This window comes from Equus asinus, chromosome 4 (assembly GCF_041296235.1).
Source record: "Equus asinus isolate D_3611 breed Donkey chromosome 4, EquAss-T2T_v2, whole genome shotgun sequence".
NCBI lineage: Eukaryota > Metazoa > Chordata > Mammalia > Perissodactyla > Equidae > Equus > Equus asinus.
The window spans coordinates 23,741,578-23,760,175 of NC_091793.1; the positions used below are offsets into that span (position 1 = coordinate 23,741,578).

General features: G+C 56.3%; 1 long non-coding RNA gene across 2 annotated transcripts; it reads left to right on the forward strand.

Moving 5' to 3' along the window:
• Nucleotides 1–868: 868 nt before the first annotated feature.
• Nucleotides 869–12,707, forward strand: LOC123289852 (uncharacterized). Of its 2 annotated transcripts, none has more exons than XR_006534097.2 (3): nucleotides 869–1,599; nucleotides 9,598–9,872; nucleotides 10,197–12,707. It is a non-coding gene; the product is annotated as an uncharacterized lncRNA (long non-coding RNA). The 2 variants fall into 2 exon arrangements; XR_011503039.1 differs by lacking the exon at nucleotides 869–1,599 and adding an exon at nucleotides 3,007–3,517.
• Nucleotides 12,708–18,598: the final 5,891 nt, after the last annotated feature.

An 18,598-nucleotide genomic window follows, 5' to 3' on the forward strand; every position in this document is an offset into this window, starting at 1 on the left:
CTGTCCACCCACTCATCCATCCATCCATGCATCCATTCATCCATCCATCCACCTATCCATCCATCCATCCATGCATGCATCCATCCATCCATCCATATATCCATCCACCCAGTCATCCATCCATCCATCCATCCATCCACCTATCCATCCATCCATCCATCCATCCATTTATCCAGCCATCCACCTATCCATCCATCCATCCATCCATTCATCCATCCATCCATCCATCCATCCATCCATTCATCCATCCATCTACGCATTCACCCACCCATCCATCCATTCATCCATCTATCCATCCACCCACCCATCCATTCGTCCATCCATCCTTCCATCCCTCCATCCATTCAGTCGTTCAGTCAATGTTTATTGAAGGCCTACTGTGTGCCATGTGCTGTTCTTGGCATTAGCACAAGACTGACAAAAATCCTGGCCTTCCTGTGGCACACGGTTGAGTCGGCTGGGCTGGGTAGGATGTGGTAGTTGGTGGGCAGGGTGTCTGTCTGGGATGAATCATCTCTGAGGCCACTCCCCTCCATAATTTTCTCTGGTTTATCATTTTTTTCTCCTGACTCAGAGCTGGAGACAGCCTCTGTCTGGAAGATGGAGCACCCCTCCTTCTTGGGACTGCTGAGGGTCTGGCCTGTGAGGCTCGAGCTGCAGGCAGGGCATCAGAAGCCCGGGGGCTCTCCAGATGTGTCCAATTTCCCCCAGACCTGTCACTTCTCATCTGGGTTTGGCCACAAGACTTACTGGGAGCCTGTAGCACAGAGGGACAGACGGAAGCTGGATGCAGGGGAGGGGCCGTGACTCAGTAAGCCAGAGGCAGGGACGGGGGTCGAGGGCAGCAGAGCACACTTTGAAGTTCACGTTCAAGTCTAGAAATTGTTCCTAATGAGATAGTTGCACACGTGTGGGGAGGGGGGAGCACACGGGGGCTCCTCCCGGCGTCACTGACAACCGGGGAATTTGGGAAGAGACAAATGCTCGTCAGGGCCTGGATGGTTAATAAATCGTGCTGTGTCCAGACGACGGGCCAGTGCGAGTCATCGAAGAGAGTAACGAGGATGGAGAATTCCGGCATCTTTTGGTTTTAAGTCAACGTAACTCAGTGTAGCTTACACTGGAATTTCCTGGCTCAGTTCCTGGAGCGTCAGTGATGGACTTGGCCTCGGGGATATAGAGACCAGAGGTGCAAAATGCCCTTGTCCCCTCCTTCTCTCATTCTCTCAGTCTGTCTGAGCTGCTTCTGTCTCTGGCTTCAGATGAGTTTTCACGGTAGGGCAGCCTGGCCGCAGACAGCTCTAGGCTCACCTCACATCACCTTTGGCTTCAGAAGGAGGGCCCGCCAAGACAAATTCTCAGGGTAAGACTTCGATTGGCTAGGCCTCGGTCACGTGCTCATCTCTGGACCAATCACTGCAAGAGCATGGGAGGGGCACCGTGACTGGTCAGGCCCAGGTCGCGTGCGCAGCCCAGTGGTCAGAAGGGAGGTGAGAGGGATGGACAGCCCCACCAGAACCACCAGGAGAAGGGCAGTTCCTCAAAGGAAGGAAAACTGGGCGGATAAAAGCAACAGATGTCCAGTCTTGCTATTTTCTGGTAAGTTTTTGTCTTTTCAGTTTCTCTTGTTTTTGTTATATGGAAAATTATCCTCCACATAGAGCTGAGTGTGTGTCTCCTCACATAGAGCGTGGGGTCAGAGGCAGACTCTGGAGTCAACTGCCTGGGTTCGAATCCTGACTTTGCCACTTTCTCACTCTGCCTCTGGGCAGTAGACATAACCTCTTCGAGCCTCAGTTTCCTCATCTGTAAAATGGGCACAATAATAGTGTCTACCTCACATGATTACTGTGAGAATTAAGCCAGATAGCCTGCCTGAATGGTGGTTGGCATGTGGTAGGTTTTTGGTGTTAACTAGAGCAGAGGCTGCCCACAGGGGTCAGGCGGGTAAGTAAACGAGGGAAATGGACCTACTTGGGGGCACAATAGGGAATGGTGGGGACTGTGGCAAGATGGAGATGCTTGTTCCATGTGAAGTGGGCAGCTGGTCCTCGGCTCTAGCCAACCGTTGCCATGAAGAGACAGGAGCCCAGGATGACCAGATCTCTGTTTTCCAAGGATAGCTGGATTTACAAATTTTTGTGTGATATTCATAATCAATTAGTTTTTTAAAAATTGCAGAATGCTTAGCTAGACAACAAGACGAAAGCCAGCAAAATGGGTGGATCTGGCCCCTGGTCCACTTAACTGCTGCCTTGGATGTAAACACACGGTGGAAGAATGTTCACGAAAATCTTAACAGGCATGGTCTCTGTGCCGTGGGATTTAAGGTGATTTGAACTTTCTCTGTATTTTCCGTGTATTGAAATGTTTTATTCCACAACATCAGCCACAGAGGAGACGGCAGGGGCTGCAGGAAAGTGGGTGGAGGGCACAGGGGAGAAAAGGAGAGATGAGTGGGTTTGGGGCAGCCCAGAAAGGCCCTCTCTGCCCGGCTGTGACCCCGAGCAGGGGCTGAGCAGGGAGGTGCCGAGCTGCGTTCTCGACATTGGGGCGCACGCCCGTGAACCCCTCTCTTGCCTGAGGAGCCCGGGACCTGGGCTGAAATCCCAACTCCACCTGTGTGGCCTGGGGCAGGTGACTTTGCTCTGGGAGGCTGCTTCCTGGTCTGTGAAAGGGCGGTAAGAGGGCCCCCTCCTCCCCTGGCGGACAGGGAGGCTGCAGAGGCAAAACGTGTAAACGTGTGGAGGCAGGAGCCCGACCTCAGGACCCCGACCTCAGGACCCCGACCTCAGGAGCCTGACCTCAGGACCCCGACCTCAGGAGCCCGACCTCAGGAGCCCGACCTCAGGAGCCCGACCTCAGGACCCCGACCTCAGGAGCCTGACCTCAGGACCCCGACCTCAGGAGCCCGACCTCAGGACCCCGACCTCAGGACCCCGACCTCAGGACCCCGACCTCAGGAGCCCGACCTCAGGAGCCCGACCTCAGGACCCCGACCTCAGGAGCCCGACCTCAGGAGCCCGACCTCAGGACCCCGACCTCAGGAGCCCGACCTCAGGACCCCGACCTCAGGAGCCCGACCTCAGGAGCCCGACCTCAGGACCCCGACCTCAGGAGCCCGACCTCAGGACCCCGACCTCAGGACCCCGTGCGGGCGGCCTGGCTCGCAGGCGGGGCTGAGGGAGGACGCGGCCCTCCTACGCTGGCCGGATCCCCCGGCGCCTCCACTTGGGCACGGACTCGGGACTCGTCGTGGGATTTCGAGGGAGGGGAGATTTTAGGTGACAGCTGTCATTCCACCAAGAGCTCCCTAGGGCAGCATGCCAGCCCAGTGCTGGGTGCTGGGGAACAGAAACTAAACAGCCACCAGCAGCACTCCGTGGGGGAGGGGCTTTGACCCATTCCGCGAGGGCATCACAGGGCAGCGATGCCAGTCTGGAGTCCTGGGTATTTGGACGAGGAAGGAGAGAATCCTATGGAAGGTGGAGCAGAAGTTTGTGCTTTTTCAGAGAAGGTGAGGGGCCAGTGGTCCAGGTTGAAGGATCAGCAGGAGCAAAGGCTCAGGGGCTTGAGATGGCATGGAGAGTGGGACTTGGGGGGAATCTGGGCCTGGATCTAGTTCTGCCTTGGGCCTTTCCCTTCCCCCTGCCGCTCCCCCTCCTCCCGGGGCCCCACCCCTCACTCAGCTGCCCCCTGACTCCCACTTCCCCTTTCCACCCCAGGCGGCAGGACTGCAGTAGTTTCTGCTGGGGACAGGCATACACACTTGCTCATCACGTGCACACAGGAGGCCGCCCGGCTCTCCCCGCCTCCCGAGCTCTCGGGAGGAGCGCCCTGGAGGAAGCAGAAGGTCTCCAGGGGCCCAGGTGGCTGTGTCTCGGGGTGGAAGGGGGCTGAGGACAAGCCAGAGGCAAGGTCGCCCTGTGTCCCACCTCCCTCTGGTCAGCACCTGGCTGTGGCAGTTCCAGGCAGCTCATGCCTCCCCGACCACGCCCACCGGGGCTCCCCTGGTCCCATTTGGCCAGGGCAGGTCCACGCTACCACCTGGACACATGGGATCCTGGGAAACGGAGCCCCTGGCCTTTGCAGCATCTGTGTGGGAGGTGGGCTCCCTCAGCCAGGGAGGCAGGAAGGAGGGGCGGCTGGTAGGAGCCAAGGCACAGGCCTGTGGGGCCCTGGAGGGAGATGCCACCACAGGGATGGAGGGGGAGCTGGCAGAGAGATGGGAGGAAACCCAGGCGTGGTCAGAGACCCGGAGGTGAGGGCCTTTTAAGAAGCGGTTGGCAGTGTCCCCTTGGGGCGGGAGAGGCGAAGGTCTCTGAGCATCCAGTGTGTCAGCACCGAGTGGCTGGGGTGGGAGGTGGTGCAGCAGGGTGACAGGCCAGGGAGCTGTGAAAGCGGAGGCAGCGAGGTGGGTGGCAAGAAGAAAGCCAGAGACGGAGGTGGCAGCCAAGGGCGGCCAAGGGGCTGCTTCTAAGAAGGGAGCCCCTTTCCTTGAGTCAAGCCACTGGAGACCCCAGCGTTTGTGACTGGACAGGGTCCATGGCAGGAGGAAAGGGGGCCTAGAGTGGGGGACAGCCCAAGGGGCAAGGTCCGAGGACCCCCACCCCCAACCTGAGGGCTCTCAGCCCCCACTTTGCAGACTGGGAGACCAAGGCACAGAGGCTGCTGCCAACCACGGGATTCCGGCCTGGGCTTCTGCCCTCCTCTGCGTTTTTGTGGTTAAGGTTGAGTCATTTTTCTGGGACATCAGTTCTAGTCATTTTGGAGGCCACTCCTCTAGAGTTTTCAGCAGTCAGTCCTTCAAAAGAAATCCGAGACTTGAGCCTTTCAACTTGGGTCCGCTCTGTCTACCGTGCAGTCTCAGGTTTTGCTCAAGTGTAACTACAGAGCTTTAATGAAGTGTTCTCGCGAGTTCCCCTTTCCTGCCATTTCGGTCTCATCTCCTCGGCTCCTGTGTCCACGTTCGGGGGCCCTGCACCGTGTGGGACGGCCGGCGCTGCCCAGCTGCGCGTCCTGGGTTCCAGTCCCAGCCTGTGGGGTTGCTGCTTCGTCCAGAATCAACCCCGCCCCGGGATAGTACCAGGCACCCTGGGACAGTACCGGGCACCCTGGGACCGCCTGCTGGGAAATCAGTTGGTCAGAACCATCCCTGTGGGCTCGGAGGGTGGGGCTGGGTGTTTTAAACTGTCACCTGGGATCCTGGTTTCATTCGGGTACGAGGAGGCCAGCAGAGCAGGAGACGACTGCCATGAAAAGACAGTTTGTTACTCTCAGTGCCCAGGAGGAGGGGCGTGCCAGCCACGCAGGGCCACAGGGGGAGCACCAGGGTCTGGGAGGGGAAAGCACCGTGAGAGCCTTTGTTGTGGTTTTCCAGGAAGAAATGGTGAGGCAGGGTAAGCAGCCCATTGGGCTTCGGATTGGCTCGTTGGAATAATCTGGGGGCTCTGGGCTGTGGGGGTGGTTCCTTGTTGTCTGGTATGTGGCCCTGGGATGATGAGGGCAGAGGACTATTTCCTCTCGGGTTGTAAAACTGGGCAGAGGTGGCAAAGGGGGTTTTGGACTCAGGATTGGTTGGTTTGCATGAAAGGTGTGCCGACCCGCCCGTCATTCACCCTGTCTAGAAGTTAGCTGACCTGGGTGGGGCAGTCCCTCCCCAGCAGAGAGGCCCCCCGATGCCGGAGCATCGAGAATACAGAAACCAAGAAAGTATGGTCCACATATAGTTCCTACACTGGGTCGGCTGGGTTCCCTGCTGCACCCCGGCCCTTAGAGCAGAGTCGGCACACGGCAGGGGTTCAGTGCATCCTTCCTGAAGGGACGACTGGGGCCCTGTCCCCTGCGAGGCTCGGGCTGTGTTTGCAAAGGGCTGGCATGTGTCGCAGCCGGGAGAAGCGGCCTCGTCCCCGCGGCAGCCTGTAGCTCAGGGGGCTCTGACGGGTCACCCCAGCTTCAGGCCTCGGTGCCTCCCCCTTGGAGCCGCGGCACATCCTCCCGGGCCAGCATTCTCATCTGCAGAATGGGGATGCTGTGACGCGTCTCAGTGGCTTGTGAAGATCCACGGGCTCGGGGCTCAGGGGTCTGGGCTGGAGGGGTCCTCAGTGGGGCCGGCACAGATTAGGGACCCCAAACCTGGTGTGCACCCGTATCCCCTGGGAGCCTGTTAAGGTACAAACTCCCAGGCCACCGACTCCTGAGTCAAGCCTCTGGTGGAGGGGCCTGAAAGTATTTTCGACATATTTCAGATGCTTGCAACCCCAGCAAGGGTGGCGTCATCCTCTCCTCTCTGTAAAGATGTCAAAATCCACCCTGGGCTTCAGAGCGCTGGGGTCAGCCTTTAGCAAAGAGGCGATTACAAGAGACAAGGAAACCACTTCTGCGTTTGCCGTTGAAGGCATGACGTCACACCGGGCCCCTTCCATCAAGGGCTCTCTCCAGCGTGGTGTTGGGGAAATCTAACTCACCAAGGAACTGGCACGTTTCCCCTTTTCCAGGAAGGACAACTGAGTAATGTCCCCTATTTCCCTTTTTACCCCAGGTGCCAGGAAGCTCAGACAAACCCAAAGCTCAGCTGCAGCAACCCCTCACTTGGCATATTTGTCTTCTCCTTTTCTCTTTGGTTCTGATTGTCACTTTCATATTCCTAGCTTTTCATATACATAGGTGATGGTTTGGGAGACAAATCTAAAGGGAAGAAAGGCAAAGAGGGAGGGAGAGAGGGAGGAAAAAAATCTCAGGCAAGATAAGAGTGCTGTGGTCAGGGGAGACCACACTTGAAGTCTTGGCCTCCAGCCTGCGGTGTGCCCTTGGGCCACTCACTCACATCTCTGATTCCCTCTGACCTCTGGACCACCTCTCAGTTTCCTTTGCAGGTTCACCCTGTCTGTCCTGAACTATTTGTTCCTTTATTCGTTCAACACACATATTTGAAGTGCCTACCTGTTCTGCTGTGTAACAAACGGCCCCAAACTTCTTAGTGGATCTAAACAATGTTTCGTTTGCTCATGAATCTGCAATTGAGGGAGGGGTCAGTGGGGGCAGCTGTCGCTGCTCCACTCGGTGGCAGGCAGGGTGGCTCAAGGCCGGGCCTGGACTGTCTGATGGCTCCCTTACATGTCTGGTGGCTGGTGTGGGAAGATCTAACAGCAGGGGCCTCCAATGTCTGGAGTCCTCGGGCATCTCCCTTGCTCTGTATGGCCTCTACCCCTGGTCCCTCCAGCATGGCAGCCTCTTTCTTTATCACACGGGGCCCCTGTCCCCACATTGACACCCCCAAGTCCTTGCTTTCCGCCCGGGCTCTCCTCTGACTCCTGACCTACATTTCCAGTTTCCCACTGGAAGCGTCTGAGTGTCTCAGTGGCCCTCAGCTCGTGGGTCCCAAACTGCCTCTCATTTCTCTTCTGGGTCCTTCAGCTGGTGGCCGCGGCTCTCACATAGCCCCGGGGCCACATTGGGAGTAAGTGTCACCACCTCCAAAACGGGTTAGTGGGTGGGGAAGAGACGCCAACTTCTGAGCCACTGGCTGGTCCCGCCCATTTTCCAGTGCTCAGCCCAGGGTCCTCGTCCTCACTCTGAGGTCAGTCGTCCCCGTGCCAGCGTGGCACTTCTGTTAATCAGAACCTTCAGTTATCTGGAAGCCGGGTCCCTTGGCCAGGCTGGGCCGCGTAGTCACGTCCAGGGATGGTGACAGAGACCACCGAGCTGCCAGTCCCTGAATTTGGAGTGTTCTGCTGGAAGGGCCTTCAGCGTGTCTGAGACCTCTCCCCTTATGGTTCCAGAAGAAAAATCCACCCCGGGGGTGGGCGGGGCAGAAGTGGGAGGGGGAGTTCCCCGGGCCCTGAGTCCTGGTTTTCATTCTCTTGTCCTCTGGTCCTTTCTGTTCCCTCAGCTGTGCCTTGGGCCTTGCCCTTCTGCCCACATCAGGCTGTCAGCGTGCCGGGGAGGAGGCCGTGTCTGGTTTCTCTACGTGTCCCCAGGCCCACAGGGCCATGAGACGGCCCCTCACAGATGAGGCATGCGACGGGCCTGAAGTCGGCACCACAGGGTTGGGGACAAAGGCCTCCTGGCTCCCACCTGCCAGAGCTCTCGACCTGTGCCTGACGGGGTCTGCAGGCTGCAGGGCCTCCCAGGTGGGGTCACATGGGAGGGTGCGGCCCAGGACGGTCCAGAAAGCACGGGGCCTGTGCTGGGGCAGACCCAGGCTTGCCCCTGGCTCTGTCCCTCCCAGCTGTGTGCCGGGAGCTAAGGTATCACACGCTGAGCCTTGGTCTCCAACTCTGCAAAATGGGACTGTTGGCTCGTGTATTCCTGAGGCCCGCCCAGGATGTTCCCTGGGAGGCACGGGGCCGCGGAGACAGACCCAGGGCCCAGGGCATCCAGGGAGTGGTTAGCAGACCCTGCCAGGTCCTCCCTCCACCCCCAGCTGCCGCCTGCAGGGACTTCCCCTCTTGGGCCTCAGTTTCCTTTTCTGTAAAAGCAGAAGATGACTGCAGTGCCCACAGGGGAGGGTGTGGGGATTCCAGCTGGCACAGAGCGGCCAGCGTCAGGGCTCAGAACCGGCTGAGTGAGTGGGAGGGATCTGTCTGGGTCTGTGAGCGAGGAGCAGCCACAAGGAGGAGCCAGACAGGGGGAGGCCGGGGCCTCTGGTCCCCCTCCCTCACCCGCTTCCTCCTCCCTGTCCTCGGAGACCAAAACCAGCCCGCGGGCTCCACCCTGTGGTGGCCGAGGGAATGCCACTCAGAGAAGCCACAGCCTGGGGCTCCCCTATCTGCAGGGGGAGCCTCTGAGGGCCCTTCACCCGGACCCCAGGGTCTGTGGGTGGGTGACTGTAGCTGGGGCCAGGGCAGAGTCTCGCAGCTCCCTCTCTGTCTTCCCTTTCGCTCTCCATCGCATCCCTCCCGACTGTCCATTGCTGGCCTCAGGATGGGGATGGCGGTGGTGAGTGGCGGGTTGGGGGCTGTGGGTGGGGGGTAGGGAGGTGCTGGGCTGGTAGGCAGAGCTGGGACCAGGTGAGGCGGATGAGGTTGTGCAAGTGCTAGATCTTTATTTAAATTTAAATAAATAAATTTAACTTTATTTTTGATAATTTGTTCATCATGATGTTTTGCACTGATTTTGATTTGTAAAGCTATCATATAAGGTGTTATTTATCTTGACTGGTGAACTTTTGGCCTCCCCTTAGGTTCTGCACCCAAGATGAGGGCCTCCCTTGCCTCTCCCTGGCTCAGCCCTGTTGGGGGTAGGTGGGGAGTGACTGGGCTGCAGCCAGAGGATGGGGACAACCTCACAAGGAATCTTCCTGACTCCATCTGGTGGTGTTCATTCACCCACCTGCCCATCCTCCCTCCATCTTCCACCGTCCATTCTTCCATCCATCCCTCCATTGCCCATCCATCTGTCCATATGCACAGCGCTTAAGAACTTGCATTCTGCATTTATGGCCTGAGTTTGCATCCTGGCTGCCCATCCTGGTGACCTGTGACGTCCATTCAACACCCACACTTCCCGTTTGATGTATTTTTACACTTAAAAATTATTCATATAATACTTGAATACATTGTTTAAAAATCATCTATTAATCTCTAATCTTCACAGACATTCAGTGAGATAGATGTGATCATCCCCATTTTATAATGAGGAGCTGAGGCCCGGAGGGTAAGGTGTCCTGTCCAAGGTTCCATGGTCTATGAGTGATAGCAACGTGAGACCTGAGAGTCTAGGTCACAAAGCCGGCCACGTCCGTCTTCCCCCGTCACTGCGTCTCCTGAGGGTGGAGCGAGGTCCAGAGGGCCCTGGAGAGCCCGTCGGACGGCAGACAATCCACAGACGATTCTATGCACGTGATGAGTTCTGCGAACAGGTGTGAACAGGTAATGATGGATTCTCGGTGGGGAGAACCCGTGAAGGGGGCACGGAGGAGGGTGTTGTGTGAGTTGGCTTGGAAGAGAGAAGGCCGATGAAGGAAGGGCCTTGAGTGGTGGGAACAGCATGTGCAAACTGCAGCAGTGGAGACTGAGCGGGTGACATCTAGGCACGTCCTGGGCTGGAGCACTTGCTGTTAGGTGAGTGAGTCTGTGTGTGCGGCTTTGGCGAGGGTGGGGGATGAGCCTCAGAAGAGAAGCAGGATCAGACTGGGAGAGGTTTTTGGACGCTGGAACACAGCTGACATTTCTTGTCTCACCTGCCTGTAACAGGGACAGAAAGGAAGCAGCCTTGGCGGGAAATTCCTCTTGTACCGGACGCCACAGAAGGGCATTCACATCCCTTGTCTCAAGGGCGGCTCACCACACCCCTGCCAGGTGGCTGTTGTGATCCCGTTTCAGTGACGAGTGAGGCTGAGCCTCAGAGAGTTTCCATGATACCCCCAGGTCACACAGCCAGACGGCGGGGAGCTGGCAGCCAGCTCCAGCTCTGACGTGCACTTTAGAAAGGTCGCTCTCACTGTCATGTGAAAGAAGGACTTGGTAAGACAGAGAAAAGCAGAGAGACTCAAATGATCTTCACAAGGGGGCCAAGAGCATTCAGTGGGGGAAAGGGCTGTCTTTTCAATGAGTGGTGCTGGGAAAACCGGATCTCCACATGTGAAAGAAGGAAGTTAGTCCCTACCTCACGCCGTACACGAAACTTCACTCAAAATGGATCAGGGACCTAAGTGTAAGGCCTAAAACAGTAAAACTCTTAGAAGAAAACACAGGACCAAAGATTCATGATGCTGGATTTGGTGATGATTCCTTGCATAAGACTCCAAAGGGACAGGTAACAAAAGGAAAAATAGACAAATTGGACTTCATGAAAATTTAAAAATTTTGTGCATTAAAAATTACTGTCAACAGAGTAAAAAGGTAACTCCCAGAATGGGAGAAAATATTTACAAATCATATATCTGATAAGGAATTAATATCCAGAACATACAGAGAAGTAAAACTCAACAACAACAAAAAACCCAAATCAAAAATGGGCAAATGACTTGAATTGACATTTTTCTAAAGAAGACATACAAATGGCCGATAAGCACATGAGAGATGATCAACACCACTGATCATGAGGGAGATGCAAATCAAAACCGCAGTGAGTACCACCTCACACCCATCAGGATGGCTGTTATATTAAAAAGCAAACAAATGGAAAATAAGAAGTGTTGGTGAGGATGTGGACAGACTGGAACCCTCGTGCACCTTTGGTGGGAATGGAAAAAGGTGCAGCTGCTGTGGAAAACCGTGTGGTGGTTCCTCAAAAAGTTAAAAATAGAGTTACTATATGACCCAGAAATTCCACCTCTGGGTATACACCCAGAAGAACGGAAAACAGTCTCGAACAGATATTTGCACACCCATGCGCACAGCAGCATTATTCACAACAGCCAAAATGCGGAAGTAACCCAAGTGCCCGTCAACAGATGAGCGGATAAACAAAATGGGGCACATCCATACCATGGAATATTATTCGGCCCTAAAAAGGAGGGGAATTCTGACACGTGCCACAACACAGATGAGCCCTGAGGACATTAGGCTGAGTGAAGTAAGCCACAAAAGGACAAATAGCGTATGATTCTCTTCATATGAGGTCCCTACAGTAGTCAGACTCATAGAGACAGAAAGTAGGAGGGTGGTTGCCAGGGCCTGGTGGAGGGGGATGCGGAGTGACCGTTTAAGGGGCACAGTTTCAGTTTTACACGATGAAAAGAGCTGTGGGGGGAGGTGCTGGTTGTACAACATGATGACTGTGCTTAATACCACGGAACTATGCACTTAAAAATGGTCAAGGCAGTAAATTTGATGTTCTCTGTACACACAACATAGTGTACACATAGAGACACAACAGAGTGTGATGGATTCACGGATCTGGAGCCCCACAGCAGGATGCAGAAACGTAGCTGGGCGTCATCGACATGCAGGTGACCACAAGGGCACGATCTGCACGAGCTTGCTCATGGAGGCTTTGAGGAGAGAAGAGGACTGAGGTCAGATCCCTCTAGAGCTCAGCGGTATGGGGTCCAAGCTGGAGGAAGGGCCCGGAGATGAGGATGAGGTCAGGGAGGTGGAGGGATGGGAGGAGAGTGTCAGGGAAGGCGAGGGAGGGGTCAGGAGGCACCTGGTCCCCCTCGTTCAGAGAGTCTTTGCTCCCTCCTGGGCCCAGCACCCCTCCACTTTCAGTCCGTGTGATTTGTGGGGCTGACCCACCCCCAGCTCCAGGAAGCGGGGAGAGAAGGCCTGGCCTGGGTCCAGCTAATAATATTCCATCTCCTGGCTCTGGCAATTGGCTCAAGAGTGGGCCTGTGACCAACGTAGGGCCTGGAGATTCAATCATGGGACTTCTGCTGCAACAACTAGGAAGACGAAACTTTCAGGCTTGAGTTCTAGCTGTGAGGATAATGCCGGTCTGGAGCTGCCAGTGCCACATACAGAGCCTGAGCATTAAGCCAAAGCAGAGGAAAGTGAGTGGGGAGATGGAGAGCAAGAGGGATCCAGTCTGGGTGATAGCATATGAGCTTCTGGATCCATCAATGCCTGAAGCCTGCACAACTGGGTCACCCGAGCCAACCAGTTCCCTTTATGGCTGTGGCAAATACTGAAAGCAGGCTCCCTCCATACTCATTCCCAATCTGTCTCCCGCCTGCCTTCCTCTACCACAGAGTCTGAAAAGCTGAGTCATTATTTCCCAGCCTCCTTTTCAGCCAAGGGTGACCATGAGACACTTTCTGGCCAATGAGGAAACCCCTGGGGAGGGTGCCCCTTCCCGAATAAAGGGAAGTTCTCATTAGCAGAACGCCATTTTTGTCCACTTTCTCACTGCTTGGAATGTGGGTGTGAGGCAAGGAGGTGCAGCCGCCATCTTGCAGCTACAAGGCAACAAGCACGAGATGCAGGACAAGCACTAAGGAGGATGGGACCAAAACACAGGCTGAGCCCAGGTTCCTGACGGCACTGTGGGGCTGCGGCTCCAGGCCTGGGCTGCCCCGTCCTGACGTCTTGCAGAGCGAGGCAATGAGCCCCTGCCACTGGGTTTCTGTTTCCCACGTGGAGTGGTGTTGGCTGACACACAGAGCCAGGTGAAGGACCCAAACCAGTGCAAGGCGAGTGTTTAAAAAGCACTTAAAAGGGGAGAGAGTGGCTGCCAGCCACACGATGCGGACAGGCTGGGAGAATGGGGCCCATGATGGAGCCGGGGGCTCCCTCCCCTTCCAGTTACTCTCCCTTCACTGGCTTCCCTGAACCATGGAGCCTGGAAAGCTAGAAAAACTGCTTCTCCTGGATCCCTTGCAGCTAGGGTTCTGGTGAACTCGATTCTGCCGGTTAGATCTGCTCGTGAGGTCGGCAAGGTGGCTGTCCCCTTGCTGCTCTCAGTGGTTGTGAGCATTGAGGGGCAGTTGTATCAGAGGAGGCAGCGGCTGGACTCTGTGACCCAGTGTCCAGGCACTGGCCTCCTGAGGGGTGAGAGATGAGGGCAGCGGTGCTGGTAGCTTCCTGGGCCCTGGCGGCAGCCACAGTGCTGTGTCTGGGGGTGGCCTCCAACTCTTCACCTTCCTGCCTGTGGCCTCGGCAGCAGCTGCCCTCGGTCAGTTCTGCGGTGTTCTGGCGGTTGCTCCTGGAGACCCCCCCACTCAGAGAGCACTTCCTGTAAGCACCGAATTCCCCATGTTCAATCCCTTTCTGCTCCAGATACCTGAGTGGTTTCTAGTCCCTGCACCAAAACACAACTGGTGCAGGATGGAGACGTGACCTTGGGTTTAGGAAACTGGAAGTCACAGGCGACCTTTGAGAGAGTGGTTTCAGTGGAGTGGTGGCGAGTGCAATCATTTTGGAGCCCTGTTTGTGCCTCTAAGAACATGGCCTAATCCACAGAAGGGAGCTGAGTTCCAGAAGGACAGTACCATGGAGGAAACTGAGTTTGTACATTTGGTTCCCAAATGTGTCCTTGGCTCATGGGGGTCCCTGCTCCCCAGCCCTTCTTGGCCCCATAACTGGACCCTCCATTTTTGTGTTTAATGTCTGGGTCTGGTCCCCCTCCAGCCAGACCACAAAGGAAACCAGATTGCAGCAGTGAGGGGTTTCCCAGAAGGCCTAGCGAGGAGACGGTGTGGGCTGGGGGGGGGGGGGGTGGCAGCTGTGAGGACGAGGAGACAAGGCCCCGGGGCTGTTTCTTTGTAAGATGAGAGAGACTCCACGTGGGAAGGAGTGAATGTGAGAAGGAAGTTGAAGACACTGGAGAAAGAGCAGAGCAACATCCTGGAGGAGCGGGAGGAGCAGAAGATGAAAAGGGAAAAGCTGGCCTCGCAGACACAGTGATTGACGCTTCCTGAGTGTCTGTGGCTGGCTGGTCCCTTACACATGTCACCTCGGCCTGTGCTCTGGGCTCTCCAGGGAGCGGTGATGCCGCTTGCTGAGGCCACACAGCCTCTACAGCGGGTGGAGACGGCGGGGGTTGAACCCACAGTGGGAGAGGGAGGAAGCTGGAGGAGGACACGGGCGGTCTCTAGATGGGTTTGGGGCAGTGGAAACTGAGGCCATCTCCTGAGGGAGAGGGCTGGTGGCCCCAGGATGGCGGTGTCGGGGAGGGTGTGTGCGAAAGCGGGCCCTCTAGCCATCAGCAGGGAACGGCTGAGGCTGAGGGGGGAGCTCGCAGGGGTGCGCGGGTGGGTCTGGAGGTCAGGTCCCGGGGTGCGGTTGGAAGGACAAGGAAGGAAGGAGTTAAGGGTGCTTTGGGTGTCGTGCAGGAAGAGGGATCTGGGAATGGGCTGCTGGTTGGGGATGTGGAGAGAGGGAGGGAGGGAGGGAAAGGCAGGCCGGGGTATGTGCCCAAAGCCAGCGCAATGAAGCTGGGTGGGGGCGGGGTGAGCAGGGCCGGGAAAGCCTGGAGGGGGACACAGATCTGGCCCAGGCAGCCCTTAGGAAGGTTTTCCTGTCTCCTGGTCCCCTCCCAGTTCCTCGGTCATGCAGCTCAAGGCAGAGGAGGAGGCCGCTCCGGGGAGGCTGCGGGGCCGGTCTCCGCCCTGCCTGTCTTGAGTCGCCCTCCTTCCCTGGTGACCTCCAGCTGCTGTAAATACGTCTGCATCGGGACAACTCCACGCCGCGTCTCCAGTCTGGATCCTTCCCCTTGCTCCAGCCTCATCCTCCAACTGGATGCCTGACACCTCCCTGTCCAACACGCTTCTCCACCGAAATGTCCAGAACGGAAGCCTTGATTCCTCACCTGCAGACCCTCTCCTCCCACGGTCAGCCCTCTCCTGGGTGAATGGCGCTTCCAGCCGCCAAGTCGCTGAGAATGAAACTGGCACCCTCCTTGACTCCTTTAGCAAATCCTGCAGACTCTACGAAATACATCTTGGGTCCGGTCACTTCTCGCCTCCTCCACCATCACCTCCCTGGTCCAAGCCTCCGCCCCCTCTCGCCTGGACAGGGGAGTGGCCCCGCAGGGTCCCCCGGCTTCGGTCCTGTCCCACGAGGGTCTATTCGTCACACGGCCACCAGAGGGCGCCCTCTAGATTCGGATCTCGCGGTTTCCCACTCACAGCGTCAATGGAAACTCGGTAGCGGCGCCCCCAGGTCCTGCCGCCCCTCTTCCCGGGGTGCTTCCTTCGAGCCCCACAGGCCCTCTGGCTGCCCTGACGCGCCCCGAGCTCCTCCTGCCTTTGCCCTCGGCAGGCGCCCACCTGCATGTTCTTCCCCATCTTTCAGAGCTGGGTCTGCCCTTCCCCTCCCTTCTCCATCCTTCTCTTCTGTCACCCTCCTTTGCTATTTTTTCATGGCACTTTCACCAGTCATCTTAGCGTTATATTCGTTATCTTGTTTATCGTCTGTGTCCCCACTGGGATGTGAGCTCTCTGGGGGCAGGGACGTCGCTCTCCCACTGTCATTTCCCCAGGGCGAGTTGAATGGTGACGAGTGCACAGGGGACTTGCAGGCAGGAGGCCATCGTCCCTCCCCGGGTCTGGGCCCCACGGTAGGTGTCTTCCCCTCCCTGCTCAGCATCAGAAGCCCCGGCCCACACAGCATCGGAGCAGGCAGAGCTGGAGGACTGACTCATGGCCAGAGCACAGGAGGAGGGCGGGAGGAAGGGGCTCCATGGAGGAGGGAGAGTCAAACCCGAGACCCGCCCACTGGAGGAGATGGGGGATCCAGTGGATGGAGTGGAGAGCTGCCCCGAGACTCCAGGCCTCTGTCACGAGAGCAAAGGCGTGTCCGTATCTTGGCTTGTTCTGTGCAGTCCGCGTGTGTGCCTGAGGGCTGGCAGGCCGGCAGAGGCTGGGGTCTCCGCTCCTGCCCTTCCGTGATAGGGTAGGGACTGGGTCAAGGAGTAGGGAGGTGAGTGGTGGGTGCTGGGGGCTCTGGTGAGGGATGCCGGATGCTGAGTCTTGGAGGAGAAATAGGATCTGGTCAGGCAGGAGGGGGCGGACAGGGACTTCCAGGCGGAGGGCACGCAGGTGCAAGGACACACTGAGTGTAGCTTTGAAGACCTTCCAGGGGTCTGGCCTGGTGATGGCAGAGGGAGGCAAGAGCTGTAGTGGGGAGGGTGGGCGAGGACAAGCCTGGAGACTGCCACCTTGAAGGAGAGGGGGCCTCATCTGAGGGAAAATAGGAACACTCTGACACGCGCGCATCTGTGCACTCCTGTGGAGAAAGGCTGGGTTCTAACTACAGCTGCGAGGTGGGCAGTGAGGGAAGGAGCTGGATTTAAGAAATGTTTCCGAAGGAGAAGCCACAGGCCCGAAGGTGCCTGGATGCTGGGACTGAGAGAAGGGAAAGAGCCGAGAATGCTGCCTGGTCCAGAAACAACTTAGAATACATGTGCGGATTTAGTAGGAGATGAAGGTAGCTTTTCAGTCAGTGGGGAGAAAATACACTGTTAGATGTCGGGCAATGCGTAGCCATCTGGCAAAAGATAAACAGGGTCCGTGCCTCCCACTGTCCAACAGGATAAGACAAGATGTCCCAGAGAACCAAATGTGAAAAGTGAAGCTGTAACATAGACGCAACTGGAGAAGAACATTGTAATAACATCATTTCAGGTGACAGAGGCCTTTCTAAGAATCACAAAGATGGGCCGGCCCAGAGGCCGAGTGGTTAAGTTTGCGTGCTCCGCTACGGCGGCCCAGGGTTTCGCTGGTTCGGATCCTGGGCGTGGACATGGCACCACTCGTCAGGCCATGCTGAGGCGGAGTCCCACATGCTACAACTAGAAGGACCCACAACTAAAATATACAACTGTGTGCTGGGGGGATTTAGGGAGGAAAAAAGCAGAAAGAAAAAAAAAAAGAAGATTGACAACAGTTGTTAGCTCAGGTGCCAATGTTTAAAGAAAAAAAAAAAAGAATCACAAAGAACCCAGAAGCCATGAAAGAAAACACTGTTGAACTAAATGACATATTATACGTATAAAGACGTCTGCATGCTCAGGCCACTACTAGTAAAGACAGTGACAGTCTGGGGAACATGGTCGTAACTCATGTAACAAAGAGCTAATTTCTCTAAAATGGAAATCAAGGAAAAAGACCAAACCAAAGAAGAAGATGGGCTGAGGGTCTGAAAACACAGGCCACAGAAAAGGGAAATACCAGGGGCTTTTAACTCTGAAAAAATGCTCACTCAGACTAAAAGAAATGCAAATCAAATCCACTGCTATGGCAATTTTTGCTGACTGGAAGGTCAAGCATAAGAAAGTTGCCTAAAAGAGAAAGCAGGGAAAGGAGTTTTCCAGAGCATTGCTGGTGGGGGGAGGCGAGCGGGTCCAGCCCCTGTGGAGGGCATCTGACACAATGACACGTCCTTTCACCCAGCGCCCCTCCCGCAGGGGGCAGCCTGCAAGCACTCGCCCCCTCACACAGGGCGTGCACACGCTGTATGGGGCCGCGCAGCCGGGGTGGCAGAAGGTGGGGGAACCACGCCGACTTCCGTAGGAACGAATCAGGTTGGTTCTTGCACACCTAGACAGCGGAATTCTGTTCAGCTGCAAAAAAGAATGAGGAAGCTCTTTATGAACAGATGGGAGCCAGGTAAACATTGCCAGGTAAACAGTGGCAATGTGCAGGACACAGGCCTCACGGGCTGCCTTTTGTGTGAGAGAAAGGAAATAATGCATTTTTCTGCTGGAATACCCCTGGAAGGACCCACAAGAAACTGGCCACGGAGGTGGTCTCCTCAGGGTGGACTGGGTGGCTGGGAGACAAGCTGGAAGGCTGACTCATCGTGATAAGCTCTTTTGAACCTTTTGAATTTTGGACCATGCGAATGTATTACTCATTCAAAGGTAATATGAGAATAGTAAAATGTAACAAAAACACTTAAGAAAATGTTTGCTGTCTGGGTCCCAGTTTAGGGAAGAGGGATGGTTGTGTTGTCCTGGGGTGAGACGTGGGGAGGACTGTTGAGTTTGAGGGGCCAGTGGGCGTCAGCGTGGGTGAGGGGCCTCTCCAGCAGGCCTCCGGGACGGCGATGGAAGCCAGTGGGTGGCTGAGATGGCCCGAGGGTGTAAAGAGAAAGGCCAAGACAGCGTCCTGAGGAGCAGGTGTGTGAAGTCGAGGGGCAGGAGGGTGTCCCGGCTCTTGGGGACCAGGAGGAGCAGCTCTCGTCAGTGCATCATTGAAGGGTGGACTGTGGGT